Consider the following 15,008-nt stretch of genomic DNA (forward strand, 5'->3'; position numbering starts at 1 on the left):
GATTTCAAAGCGGACTCCCCATTCATTAGATAGAGAACCGATTGTATGGGAAATACTTCAGGAAGTTATGCAGGGGTGTTCGGTATTGCTGAATAGAGCACCTACTCTGCATAGATTAGGCATACATCATAGTAGTTAAGGCGTGCCTAGGCGCAAGGCGCAGTGAGGCGATGAGTCTGCCGCCTCATACCAGGTGGGGCGAGGCGACCTGCAAGAGGCGACACCAGGCGAGACGAGGCGCAGTGAAGTGCGAGGCGCAGTGAGGCGCGCCTTGTGTATTTTTAAGCCATTTAAAGGAGACAAATAGCCTAAGCCAGACTCATATCCCTCATTCGACTCAAACAAACAGAGCCCTAGCCCCTTTCGATCCTTCGAAGCCCTTCGTGAGTTCGTTTGCGAGCCTTTGAACCAGCTGGAAGCCTTCGCGACTTCATCTTCGAGCTTCGACCAGGATCGTGAGTTCATCTTTGACATTTTGAAGAAGCACGACCTGCGCAACTTCGTTTCGAACCAGCCGGAGCCCTCGTGAGTTCGTCTGCCTGCCTTCGAAGCTGTCGTGAGTTCGTCTGACTGCCTTCGAGCACGACGTGAGTTCGTCACGTCGCCTTCAACATTTCGAACCAGCTGGAGATCGTCTTTAAGCCTTCGAACCTTTGTAAGTCTTCTTCTTCTTCTTCTTCTTCTTCTTCTGCTGCTGCTGCTGCTGCTTGCGTCCTGCTGCCTGCTGCCTGCTGCCTGCTGCTTCTCTTCTCTTCTTCTTCTTCTTCTTCTTCTTCTTCTGCTGCTGCTCCTGCTGCCTGCTGCTTCTCTTCTTCTTCTTCTTCTTCTTCTTCTTCCTGCTGCATGCTTGCTGCGTGCTGCTGACTGCTGACTGCTGCCTGCTCTTTTTCTTCTTCTTCTTCTTCTTTATATGTAAGCTTACTGTTTTTTAATTTATAATATTTAGTTTAATTAATGTAAGCTTATAAATTATAACTAATAACATAATATTTATTTTTTTCACAGAAATTTAGCTACTGTTTTTTAATTTATAATATTAAGTTTAATTAATGTAAGCTTACAAATTATAACTAATACATATATTTATTTTTTTTACAGAAATTTAGCTACTGTTTTTTAATTTATAATATTAAGTTTAATTAATGTAAGCTTACAAATTATAACTAATACATAATATTTATTTTTTTTACAGAAATTTAGCTATTGTTTTTTAATTTATAATATTTAGTTTAATTAATGTAAGTTTATAAATTATAACTAATACATAATATTTATTCTTTTTATTGAAATTTAGGTACTGTTTTTTAATTTGTTTGGAAATGCATTATGTAAGTCTTAAATTTTAAATATATGATGCATCGTTTTTTCAGTTAGGATACGGGATACCAAGTCTAAAATCTTAAATGGGTTCTAGTTCTGGATGTGAAGCCTCGTCAAAGAAAGATCCCGCATGGAAGTATGCACATTTGGAGGATCAAAAAAATAGAAATAATTTGACTTGCAATTTTTGTGCTAAAGTCACAAGGGGAGGAATATTTCTAGCAAAACAACATTGTCGGAGGATTTCGAAATGTGAAAGAATGCTCTAAGTGCCCTGCTCATATATGTGAGGAGATTAAAGAGTATATGTTGAAGAAAGATATGGAAAATGAGGAAAATGAGTTATTGCCCGACTTTGATGATATAGATCATTACGGTGAAGATGAAGAAGATGAAGTTCAAGAAATTGACATTCGTGGCAAGAGAGTGTTTACTAGTGATGGAAGTAAAAGATCATACCAATCCAACTTGAAGAAACCAAAACAGAAGGGGCCTATAGACTTGTTTTTTACTCCCGATCCAAAGAAAGCGATTCAAGCTAGGAAAGAAGGGAAGATGAAGCAAACATCAATAAATGAAGCGTGCAAAAAAGAACTTAGAAAAAAGGCAATGGGAGATTTTGCTAGGTGGATGTATGATGCTGGGATACCATTTAATGCTTTACGTTTGAGCAGCTTTGCAGTGGCACTTGAATCGATTGGACAATATGGTCTTGGAATAAAGCCACTTAGTTATCATGAAGTGAGAGTTCCTCACCTAAAGGAGGAAGTCAGTCGAATGAAAGAGTTGTTGAAGATCCATAAGGAGGAATGGACAAAATATGGCTGCTCAATTATGTCTGATGGTTGGAGAGATTTAGTTGCTAATAAGGACATAATCAACTTTTTAGTGAACTCTCCAAGGGGATCAGTATTCATCAAGTCTATTGATGCTTCTAATATTGTCAAGAATGCAGATAGAATGTATAGATTACTTGATGAGATGGTTGAAGAAATTGGAGAATCAAATGTGATTCAAGTGGTAACTGACAATGCGTCAAACTATGTTGCAGCAGGTAAGAACTTATATTAAGAACTACTTTCTATAGTGTATATATTGTTTATTTTAATATTTTAATGGCTTCATTCCTTGATTTTTCAACAGGGAGATTGTTGGAAGCAAAGAGGCCACATTTATATTGGACACCGTGTGCTGCTCATTGCATTGATTTAATTTTGGAGGATATTGGGAAGATGCCTTCAATTCATGCAACTTTGAAAAGGGCAATTTTTTTGATTGGCTATATCTATAATCGTGTTGGCGTTGTCAACTTGATGAGACAATTCACTGGAGGAAAGGAGTTGCTAAGACCTGCAGTTACAAGATTTGCAACTGCCTTCATCACCCTTCGTTCAATCCATCTTCAAAAGAATAACTTGAGGAAGATGTTTACTTCTGAAGATTGGAATACTACTAAATGGGCAAAGGAGGCGGCTGGCAAAAGAGCAGCTACTATTGTTTTGATGCCTACTTTTTGGAGTACCATCGTCTATGCTCTTAAGTTAACAGGTCCACTTGTTCGTGTACTCCGTTTGGTTGATGGGGAAAAGAAGCCTGCAATGGGATATATTTATGAAGCAATGGATAGGGCTAAGGAAGCCATAGCTAAGGCTTTTGGTGAGAGAGAGGATAAATTCAAGGAGGCATTTGAAATTATAGATACGAGGTGGGGATGCCAACTCCATCAACCGTTGCATGCAGCTGCACACTACTTGAATCCAGAATTTTTCTATTCAAACCCCAACATTTTGCAAGATGAAAAAATTATGACAGGTTTGTACAAATGTATTGGAAGGTTACTGCCAACTATTGAAATGCAAGATAAAGTTTCAAATGAGTTGGAAAAATACAATGCCGCTAGTGGCGTCTTTGAAATTAGTTTGGCAGTGAGACAAAGGAAGACAAGAGCACCAGGTAAAGTGGCATTTGTACTACCTCTTCATTTTTGAAAATTATTTTTGCTATTTACCTAGTAGGTATTCAATTAAAATTTATTTTATAACAGCGCAATGGTGGATGGCATATGGATCAACAACTCCAAACTTGCAAAAGTTTGCTGTGAAAATTCTTAGCCTCACGTGTAGTGCTACCAATCTACTGCTTTTTAGAATCATTATTAACCATATTACTTTAAACTTTTTGCAGCTTCATAGCAAAAGGAGAAATAGGCTATCCCAGCAACGCTTGAATGATTTGGTATTTGTGAAATATAATCGATCCCATTGATGATAGTAATGAGTGGTTGATTGGTAGGATGGATGGTGATTCTGATGAGGATGATGAACTTGTGTTTGAAGATGATAATTTGACTTGGGATTTTGTTGCTAGAGCCGCTGGACTAAATAACCCCCCGCATCACACTAGATCAAGAATAAGTACAAATATGCCATCATCGTCTAAAGGAAGAGGAAGGGCTTCATCTAGTAGTGCAATCACTGCTAGGGGTCGGACCACAATGTTGGAACTTGTAGATGAGGATGAAATCCAAGTGGATAGTGCAGAGGAGACGGAAGAGGAAAAAGATGTTGGAGAAAATAGTTCTAATGATGAAGAGGAAGATGATGATATCTTCACCGACCTGGTTGATGATGAGTGATGAGTGATGATTGAGGAGGATTTTTAGATTTTATATTTTGAAATCTTTTATTGTACTCTTTTCTTTTGATGTTGAACTATGTTGAATTGTTGATGCTTTTGGGCTTCGTCTTGGCAATTTTATTAAATTTTCAATTTTTTTATTGAATGTTTTGACATTTTAAATTCTAATATCACTAGATATTCATATGTTCATATATAAATTACCCCAAATAGATATTTTACACCATTTTAATAATTGTGCGCCTCACCTTCGTGAGGCGCGCGCCTTCGCCTCGCGCCTCGCGCCTCGGCTTCAAAGACCCTTTGCGCCTCGGCTCGCCTCGCGCCTCTGACTACTATGGCATACATGCATTCCAACCCATTTTAGTGGATGAACGTGCTATTTGTTTACATTCTTTAGTTTGTAAGGGATTCACTGCAGACTTTGATGGGGATCAAATGGCTGTTCATGTGCCGTTATCTTTGGAGGTCCATGCAGAGGTCCGTTTACTTATGTTTTCTCATATGAATCTATTGTCTCCAGCTATTGTTGATCCCATTTCCGTACCAAGCCAAGACATGCTTATCAGACTCTATGTATTAACAAGTGGGAATCGGCAAGGTATTTATGCAAACAGGTATAATCCATCTAATTGTAGAAACTATCAAAATGAAAGAATTTACGATAATAACTATAGGTATACAAAAGAACCCCTTTTTTGTAATTCCTATGGTGCAATCGGAACTTATCGGCAGAAAATAATCAATTTAGATAGTTCTTTGTAGCTTCGGTGGCGACTAGATCAACGCGTTATTGCCTCAAGAGAAGCTCCTATTGAAGTTCATTATGAATCTTTGGGTACCTATCATGAGATTTATGGAGACTATCTAATAGGAAAAAGTTTCAAAAAAGAAATTCTTTGTATATATATTCGAACCATGGTTGGTCATGTTTCTCTTTATCGAGAAATCGAAGAAGCTATACAAGGGGTTTGTCAGGCCTACTCATATGATACATAATCATAGAATTCTATGATACTGGTGGGGATTCGTGTGTTTTTGGTTCAACTAGGATCATAGTTCCTGAATTTCTATGTGAATCAAGATTGAGAAAAGGAAATTTTCCAATCACTAACTCAATCCCATTGTTAAATTCTACTCAGAAGAATATGGAGGTACTTATGGCAGAACAGTCCAATTTGGTCTTTCATAATAAAGTGATAGATGGAACTGCAATGAAACGACTTATTAGTCAATTAATAGATCACTTCGGAATCAAGTAAAAACTCTGGGTTTCCAACAAGTTACTGCTACATCCATTTCATTAAGAATTGATGATCTTTTAACAATACCCAGGATGGCTAGTCCAAGATGCTGAAAAACAAAATTGGATTTTGGAAAAACATCATCATTATGCGAATGTACACGCACAAAATTACGTCAATCCATTGAGATATGGTATGCTACAAGTGAATATTTTAGCGATGGTTTCATTAGATATCTTACAACTAGAATCCCTCTTTTTTCCGATCTAGTTCCTACACCATCGTGAACCTCAGTTAGATTCAAGCATGATACACTTTTTAGTTATTGGGAGAACCCAAGTACTCTTTTTCGGATCCAGGAAACAACTCTCAGAGATCTTTTTTCCTTTTGGAAGATACAGGAGCGAAACAATCAACATATTGATATTGGAAAACACAAAAGATTCCTCCAATGTATCATTTTTGGGTCCAATGGAATTCATAGGTATAGGAAGAAGCCCTATCAAATAGAGATTTTTTCTTTCGACCATATTTCGATTGTTAATACGATATATAAGGACCGCTCCTACAAAGAGTACTACACCCATGATCGTGAAATATCAATTGCTTGTTGAACCTTGTGAATTGCGTGAAAGTAGGATACTCCAAATTTGGGGGTCAAAGAGTTTTATAAAACGTTATTGGTGGAGAAAAATGTGAATGAAAGATCCCACTGAATTGAATTGGGTCCATGAATCTAAGAAATAGTGAGAATTCTTGATCTCTCTCAATTTGAAAATCCAGGATTTGAATTGATGTCCTTTCATTGATTCCTCCTAAATTGCATTGATATATCCTAAAGATTTCATTTCAATTGGAATTTGGTTATTCACCATGTACGAGGATCCCCACTAAGCATCCATGGCTGGTTAAAGCGCCCAACTCATAATTGGCGAATTCGTAGGTTCAATTCCTACTAGATGCACGCCAATCGGACCCTTCAATCCAATAAGTCTATTGGAATTGACTCTGTATCAATGGAATCTCATCATCCATACAAAACGAATTAGTGTGGTATATTCATATCATAACATATGAACTGCAAGAACTAGCATTCTTATTGAGACTTGAATTCATAAGGAAGAAAATTTATGGATGGAATCAAATATGCAGTATTTACAGACATAAGTATTCGGTTATATCCTTCTAATGTCGAATCAGGTGCAACTAGGACAGAAATAAAGCATTGGGTCGAATACTAGACAATCTGAAATTTTTTTGAATGATATTCTAGAAATGAGTATTCTAGAAAAATTCATAGAATTAGGGGAACTCTTCTTGTTGGACGAAATGATAAAAGAATATTCGGAGCCACATCTTAAAAAATTTCGTATAGGAATACACAAAGAAACGATTTCATTATTCAATTCAATAGAACCAATAATTAATAGCTCGAATTTGAGTATCTATATCGGGTACAAACTTGGTTATCACTTTTTAACCCCATCAATGACTTCTCGAGCAACTTCAAGAGAGTGTGGGGCACGATAAAGAAATTGGGGGTTAAAAAAATATCTTAAAACTAAATTTTCAAACATGTTAATTAATAATAGTGTTTTAATGCAACTATGCATAATTTAAAAGATAAAATAATAAGAAATTGTATTTTATTTACACTTACCAGTAGCATGCAAATCTTGGTGCAATTGGGAACTCCATTGGTTGTCAATAATTTTCGAATAATCTTTGTAGAACCAGCAATCTTTTTGAATGGCCAACTTTGTCCTATCAAATGCCTTGTATATGAAACCCATGGTTGGTTTTTCATCACCATCAACTAATATAAGAATTTTCACTAAGGGTTCCTATACTTTAATTATATTGGAGGTCTTTTTCCAAAATTCTTTCCCTAAGATAATCTTTTTTGCATCATACGCTAGGCTTGATTTTGCCATCCCAAACTTTGGGTTTTACAAGCATCAGATGTGAACATTTTCCTTAATGCTTGTTTATGCCTAACAATAGTCTCCAAGGCAATAAAGTTGGTGGCAGATTGAGTGATAGCAGGGCGAAACAACTCTTTATTATTTGTGAATTTCTTCATGAAATTCACTGTCCTTGTGTGGTTGTAAATAAAAGAGGTTATTGCTCTTGCATCTTTTAAGACCTTCTTAATGTTACTTTTCTTACCAATATCTTCAAGAATAAGGTCTGTGCAATGAGCTGCACATGTTGTCTAGTAGAGATTGGGCATCTTTTGCATTTATAATTTCCTTTCTGCCTTCATTGTAGCTTCATTATCAGTCACTACTTGGACAATATTCTCCTCTCCAATTTCTTCAACCACCTCGTCCATTAATTTGAAATGAAATTATAGATTTAATTATTGCTACTACTTAATTAAAAATATACAAGTCCATAATATTATTTGTATATACAATCAAGCTTAGAAAATTATCCGAAGTAACATTCAGCTGTTCGGCTTGGCACATCAGAGACATCAACTAACTTATGAAACACGGTGCTGCTATTGCAGTAAACTAAAAAGTTTATGATGTGTTTTGTAGTTGGTCCTGACCAATTATCACACATAATGGTTACACCTCTCCCCTTCCAAATGCTAGCAAAATAAAATATATAATATTTCATTTCCCGATACTCTTGCTCCAAATAAATTTGAGATACCTCAGAGGGTGATGGAACTTTCACCCTCTTTCCAACCTCTGCAGCAACATCAAGAATAAGCTACATAAATGCAGAGTTAGCTACATTTGCTGGAATCCAATTATAAATTAGGAATTTTCCAATTGATTTTTCTAATTTACTTCTTAAACCTTTCAATACCTTAGAGTTTATTTTTGATTGTTTCGCACTCTTGCTTCTTCCTAAAATAGGATCCATTGCCCTTAGTTTAGCTTTAGGGGCATCAGGATTGATCCATTGTTGTCCACTACCTCCAACTTCTCGAACGCTATAAGATCGAGGTCCACTGAAACCATGGCCACCACCACTGCCAGAGTCACCTCCCTCTTCATAAATATTACCCCCTCCAGTTGTTCTTGCTCGAAATCTCTGTCTCTCCTCCCATTGTTGCTATGACCGTATGCTTTCTTGTCGAGCAAATCTCATTCTTTCTTCTTCCGAGTCTTCTTCATTGCTCAAATTCTCAACATCTCCTTTAATTTGAGCTTCCGCTTCTTGCCTTTTTTGTTCATCTATTTTCTTCTCAGTGTATTATTGTAGATGTTTCATCATTTGTTCTCTTACTTGTGTGGCTACATTCAAGTATCCAATCACTTGACCTTTTTTATGTGCCAAGTGTTGTTTCAAGCGTGTAATGCCTCCTTTAATTATCTTCCCACACAACTTAAACATAATACTATGTTTGTTACCGTCCACTGGAGTACCAAAATGCCATCCAATGTCCTCACTAGGTAAGTTCTCATTTCCTTTTTCATGTGGCATCTTGAAAGACTTGATTTGATGATCTCTACACAAAACGTATAGAAAAGACAGTTATAGTCCTTATAAAAAAATGAAAATTAGATATAATATAATTAGTAAGTACTAATTATTTAAATATTTATTACACAAAAATAAAATATAATCTTTGGTTAAAAATAATTAGTAGTATTTATCTAAAATTTTTAAATAATTAAAAATTTAAAATATTAGATATTTCATCTATTAATAAAATAAGAGTCATAAAATAAAAAACTATTAATTATTTATATACAATATATTTATTTTAAGACCATTAAATTTATTTCTCAAATCTTAGCAATTAGGAATTTATGATTTTAGGTAGATCTCATATAATAATATATAAATAAAGTTAAGCCTAATATAATATATAAATAATATGATATAAATTAGTAAAGGGATATATAATATATAAATAAATCTAAACTTGATATAATATATGAACAATATAATATATAAATTATATACTAGTTTAAGATTTAAGTAAACAACCAGGAAATTGAGGGAAAAAAAAAAAAAAAAACAAAAAGGAACCTGAAGAATGAAGAGTCAAGAGAGAGACAGAGGGTGCACTAGAGGAGGAGTCTCGAAGAGTCCACTCCAAGACTTGAACTCTCGAAGATCAGTAGGGAGATGGGGCTGGCGGAGCTGCTGCAGGGCTGGCGGCTACTTGTGGAGCTGCTGCAGGGCTGGCCGTGACTCGCGGAGATGCTGCAAGGCTGGCCATGACTTGCGGAGATGCTGCAAGGCTGGCCTGTGACTGCCGAACAGGCTAGGACAAAGCTTCAAGCCTTCGACTGCTTGAGTGGGGGGGGGGGGGGGGATCTAATCCTTTGACAGTTCGACTGCTTGAAGGGGGCAGATAGCCTTCGAACTTGAAGAAATTAGAGAAATGGAGGAGGCGGAGTGCTGGCCAACTGCAAACAAAGTGTCCTTATTCTTCAGCTTCCAACAACAAATCAAAGGTAGGATTTCTTGATTTCAGTTTTTGGAATGGTAGATCTGCCAAGATTGAGTGGTTGGGAGAGGAGGAAAGCAGGGAATTGTGAGAAAGTTGGGTGGATTTGAAGGAGAAAAGTCGAATCGAAGTGGCAGCTGCCGTGACGGTCCGTAACGCAGCGTAACAAACTTAATGGTCCGTAACGGCTGTGAACCCCCCCTCCCCCCCCCCGGGGGGGGTGGCAATATGTTTGTAATTGTTTCGATCTCCCAATTTTCCATTGTTTAAAACCATGGTTAATGTCTGTTCAAGGCTTGTGAAGGCTTCTTTGTGAGTTTTTTGGAGCTGTGGCAGCATTCATATGTTCAGTTGTGAAGCTGTGGCAGTGCTATCTCCGTCGGTGAGTTGTTCACCTCGTGCGTGGTAGTGCAGCACCCAAGGAATGATTGATGCTTTGTGAAGCTGTTTATGAATTATTATTGAGCTTATTGGATGTGAAACAGTGGGATTTGCTGTGTTTTTTGATTCCCTATTCTAATTCCTTTCATATACCAAAATATCAAGCTGTTGGGCATGTGTTTTTTGCTCCAAGATCCAATCTTTGTTGTGACAATGCACTCATGGTAATTCTTTAGTTGTTGTTCAGTGTTAGTAACGGTCATTGATGACCTTGGGGCAATGGCAGTGCTCATACATCTGAGGTTGTTGGTGATTTGTTCATGGTAGTTTCGATGGTTCACCTCTCCAATTGTTCCAGTGCTGAGTGTTGCCTTCTTGGGGCTGCGTGTGAGTTTCTTATGATCATTGGTCTGAGTTTGTGAATGTTGGGATGGCATTTGCAAATCCCAAAAGTATGATTCCTTCGTTAGTCACTTGTTTGAGTGAACCGCTTACTGTGAGGAGGAGTATTCAAGGTTTCTATTATATCAATTGTCTCAACATGCATCTTATCACATTGCTTCTTTTGCTCATAAAGGTAGTCTTACAATCTACATTTCATTTGGTATCCTTCCTACTAGTCCTCACAGTATCAATTTTTCTGCCCATGACCATATAACAATTGCAACCAACTTCTTTTTTGATCTCCAATATTCTAAAAATCTCCCTCAAGTTACTCTTGTTGATGGGTCCACTATTGCTATTAGCGGGATAGGAATAGTAAATCCTACTCCTTCTATCTCTCTTTTTTCTACTTTATATATTCCTAAATCTCCTTTCAATTTTATGTCAGTTAGTAAGTTTACAAAGTCACTAAATTGTTCTGTCACATTGCTTCCTGATTTGGTGGTTATTCAGGATCTTGAACAATTGGCACAGGATGTGAGGCTCATGGACTTATTACTTGGAGTTGCCTTCTCCAGCCATTTCTTGCACAGTTGCTGCTACACCACTTCAAATCCATTGTCATCTTGGTCATCTGTCCTTGGACAAGTTGAAACAGCTAGTTCCTTCATTGAGTTTTGTGTCTAATCTTGAGTGCGAGTCTTGTCAATTGGGCGAGCATCATCGTGTTCCCTTTGCTCCCCAGGTTGACAAACGGGTGGTTAGTCCTTTTATGCTTGTCCATTCTAATATTTCGGGTCCTAGTCGTGTGACATCAAAGTTGGGTTTCAGTACTTTGTTACATTTGTTGATGACTACTCTAGGATGACTTGGTTATATTTAATGAAAGATCGTTCCGAGTTGTTTGATATCTTTTGTGCTTTTTGTTCCCAAATAAAGACTCAATTTGATATGTTAGTCAAGATACTTCATAGTGATAATGCTGAGTACTTTAGTACCCAATTCAGTACTTATATGACTAACTCTGGTATGATCCATCAGTCCTCTTGTGCCCACACTCCACAATAAAATGGAGTTGCAGAGCGGAAAAACAAATATGTTCTTGAAGTCACTCGTACCCTATTGTATCAAATGAATGTCCCCAAAGTCTTTTGGAGTGATGCCATGCTCACTGTTTAATTAATAAAATGCCATCCTTTGTCCTTGGTGGTAAAATCTCATATTTAGTTATCTTTCCTAAGGCTCCTTTGTTCTCTCGTCCTCCTTATATGTTTGGTTGTGTGTCCCTTGTTCATCAGCCATCTCCAGGAATGGATAAGTTGGATTGTTGAGCTTTCAAATGTATTTTTTTGGGCCATTCCTTTACTCAAAAGGGATGTCGATGTTATTGTCCTACTTTACATAGAATCTTTGTCCTTGCTGATGTCACCTTTTTTGAGTCTACACCATACTACTTTGATTCGTTGAGTTCTGTTGACCTTGATGAGTCCCTTTCTTTTCCCTGCCTTCCAAATCCAGACCTAGTATTTTTTCCTAATCCTCCTACATTTTCATCCAGTTTGAGTGCTTCTCGTCGTTTGAATCATCCCAATTTGTAGGTATACGCACGACGACCCAAGGGGGAAGTGCCTCCTCTAGCTTCTACTACTGTGCCTCTAGTTCCTTCATCAAATGATCTTAATTCTCATGATGTTGATCCTCCAATAGCTCTTCGAAAAGGTAAACGCACTTGTACCCATTATCTGATCTCTAATTTTGTTGTTATGATTTCTTGTCACCCTTTTATTACTGCTTTGTTAGTACTCTGTCTTTTGTTGCTCTTCCAAGATCTATTTCTGAAGCCCTATCCCTTTCTGGGTGGAGGATGACAATGGTTGAAGTGATGCATGCATTAATGATAATGATACTTGGGATTTGGTACCACTTCCTCGTGATAAGTGTGTGGTTGGTTGTCGCTGGGTGTACAATGTGAAAGTCAATCCTGATGGTTTTGTGGCTCGTCTGAAGGCCCTTGTTGCTAAGGGAATACTTAGGTGTATGGTTTGGATTATTCGAACACATTCTCCATGGTTGCTAAACTTGCCTCAGTACATTTGTTCATTTCTTTAGCCATTACTTGTCATTGGCCTCTGGCCCTCTACATCAGTTAGATGTGAAGAATGCTTTCCTACATGGTGATCTTCATAAGGAGGTATATATGGAGCAAACCCTTGGGTTTGTTGCTCAAGGGGAGTCAAACTTAGTATGTTGGCTCAAGAAGTCATTGTAAGGATTAAAACAATCTCCAAGAGCATGGTTTGGCCGTTTTAGTGCTGTAGTACTTGAGTTTAGCCTGGTGTGTAGTAGATCACTCTGTATTTTATCGTCATACTCTATTGGGTAGTATTTTGCTTATTGTATATGTGGATGACATTGTGATCACTGCTGGTGATGATCTTGGCATCGAGGATCTAAAGCTTTTTCTACGGAGTAAGTTTTAGATCGAAGACTTGGGACCATTGAAGTACTTCTTGGGTATAGAAGTGTCGATATCTTGTACGGGAATTGTCTTGTCACAGAGGAAGTATGTTCTTGATCTTTAGATGAGACGGGCTTGTTGGGATCCAAACTTGTTGATACACCCATGGGTCCCGATAGTAAGTTAATTCCAGATATGAGTGATTTGTTCCCTAACCCAGGTCGGTGGTACTTTAAGACTTTTTGGAAAGTTGAATTATCTCACAGTCACTCGACCAGATCTATCTTTCCCAACAAGTGTTGTGAGTCAGTTTCTCGATTCCCCGAGAACAAGTCAATGGGATGCAGTAATTCGCATTTTGAGATATCTAAAAGGTGCACTAGGGAGCGGTCTCTTATATCAAGATTAGGGTCACACTCGTATTCAGGGATATACAGATGTAGAATGGGCCGGATCACATTCCAATCGAAGATCCACAACGGGTATTGTGTCTTTGTTGGTGGTAATTTGGTGTCTTGGAAAAGTAAGAAACAAACTGTGGTTTTCAGGTCGAGTGTTGAGTCAAAGTATAGGGCTATGGTGCACACTACATGTGAACTTGTTAGGCAGAAGAACATGTTGAAAGAACTGGGCTTTCCACATTCCCAGCCTATGGAGTTGATGTGTGATAATCGAGTTAGTATTCATATTGCCTCCAACCCTCTCTTCCTTAAGCGGACAATGCACATTGAAATTGATTGCCACTTTATTCAAGAGAAACTTGTACAGAAGCTCATTACGACCACTTATGTGAAGTCTGAGTTTTGGCTTGCTGATTTTTTTACTAAAGCCTTGGGGGGGCACTCGTGTGAAATTCATTTGTAACAAGCTATGAGCATATGCTATAAATGCTCTAGCTTGAGGGAGAGTGTTAATGTGTATTTAGTCTTTTAGCATTATTATTATTATTATTATGTGTTAGAGCTTTGTTAGTAAGAAGTGTGAGTTAGTAAGGGTATTATGGTCATTCCTATTGTACTTACATATATTATAAATAGAGGGAGACACCTATCATTGAGTTCAAGTCTTCCATTTTACCCAATTTCTCAACAAGAAATGTGAGATGGTTTGCTGTTGGTGTGCTTTGAAGAATGGTCGTTGCTCTATTATTGTTCAACTTTTTCTTTTTTGAAATAATATATTTGAGCATGTTGCGTGTTTTCTACTTTTTTAGCTTGCAGAGGAAATGATGTATCATTATCAATCACCTTCCTCTTTGTGCATTTTGTTATTCCTCTAATAGCTATGCTTTTTCCTTTTTTTCTTTTTTGTGTTGAGCATGTGATTGGTAGGCTTATCTTATGTTTTGCTTCAGGATGATATACTGCCAAAGTTGATGACATCTACTGGCTCCAATGAGGATCTTTTCAGGAAGGAGATAGCAAAGTATGATCACATTTGTGGAGAAATTGCACAAAATATTGAGGCGCAAGAACAATTATTGTTGCAGATTCAGGTTTATTTCTTTTTCCTGCTTTAGTTTGATTTTGTGTTGCTCTTATATCCAATTATTTTGAGAGTTTAGTCATCTACTTTCAAATTTTGTGTGACAATTTCACCTGTTGGACATTAATTTTGACTGGAGAATGTAGTCTGTTTTAGATTACTTGGTGCTTTAAAAAAAAAAAAACTAAAATTAAAATGATGGGTTAGTGTTCAGTTGGCAAGGGAGATAGACGTAAGGCTGCCTTTGGATGATCTGTAGTTTAACAATGCTGCAGTTTAATTGACGAAAATGGACCTTTTACTTAGGAAAGAGCCTAATAATATTTGAACAATTAGTCTTGTAAATATTTTTTCCCCCTTATCTGTTTTGTTCTTCTTATTCTTTTCCTCTTGTTAATTGGTTGTGAAAGCCAAAATTCCTTTTAAAGTTAAGGCTTTGTGTGAATGACCATCCTTAATAGGGCAAACCGAAACAATTTGTTGCAGATTTGAAGACCTTATACGAATCTGTGTGATGTGTTATGCCAGTGGATTACTGCTTTTCTATTTTTCATTGCTTTGTGGTCTAGAGTTCATGGAACAAGCTTTGGTTTATGTGGAGTGTTGGATTTGCTCTAGTTCATTGGAAGTTTTTTTGTTGATTGATTTAGAGGTTTTGGGAGGTGTAAGGATGTGGGAG

At 37.3% G+C, this 15,008-nt stretch overlaps 1 pseudogene; it reads left to right on the forward strand.

Annotated features, from left to right (window-relative positions):
• LOC131163111 (vacuolar-sorting protein BRO1-like) overlaps positions 1–15,008 on the forward strand; it is a 55,882-nt pseudogene that overhangs the window by 21,927 nt on the left and 18,947 nt on the right.

This window comes from Malania oleifera, chromosome 8 (genome assembly GCF_029873635.1).
Source record: "Malania oleifera isolate guangnan ecotype guangnan chromosome 8, ASM2987363v1, whole genome shotgun sequence".
NCBI classification, from domain to species: Eukaryota; Viridiplantae; Streptophyta; class Magnoliopsida; order Santalales; family Ximeniaceae; genus Malania; species Malania oleifera.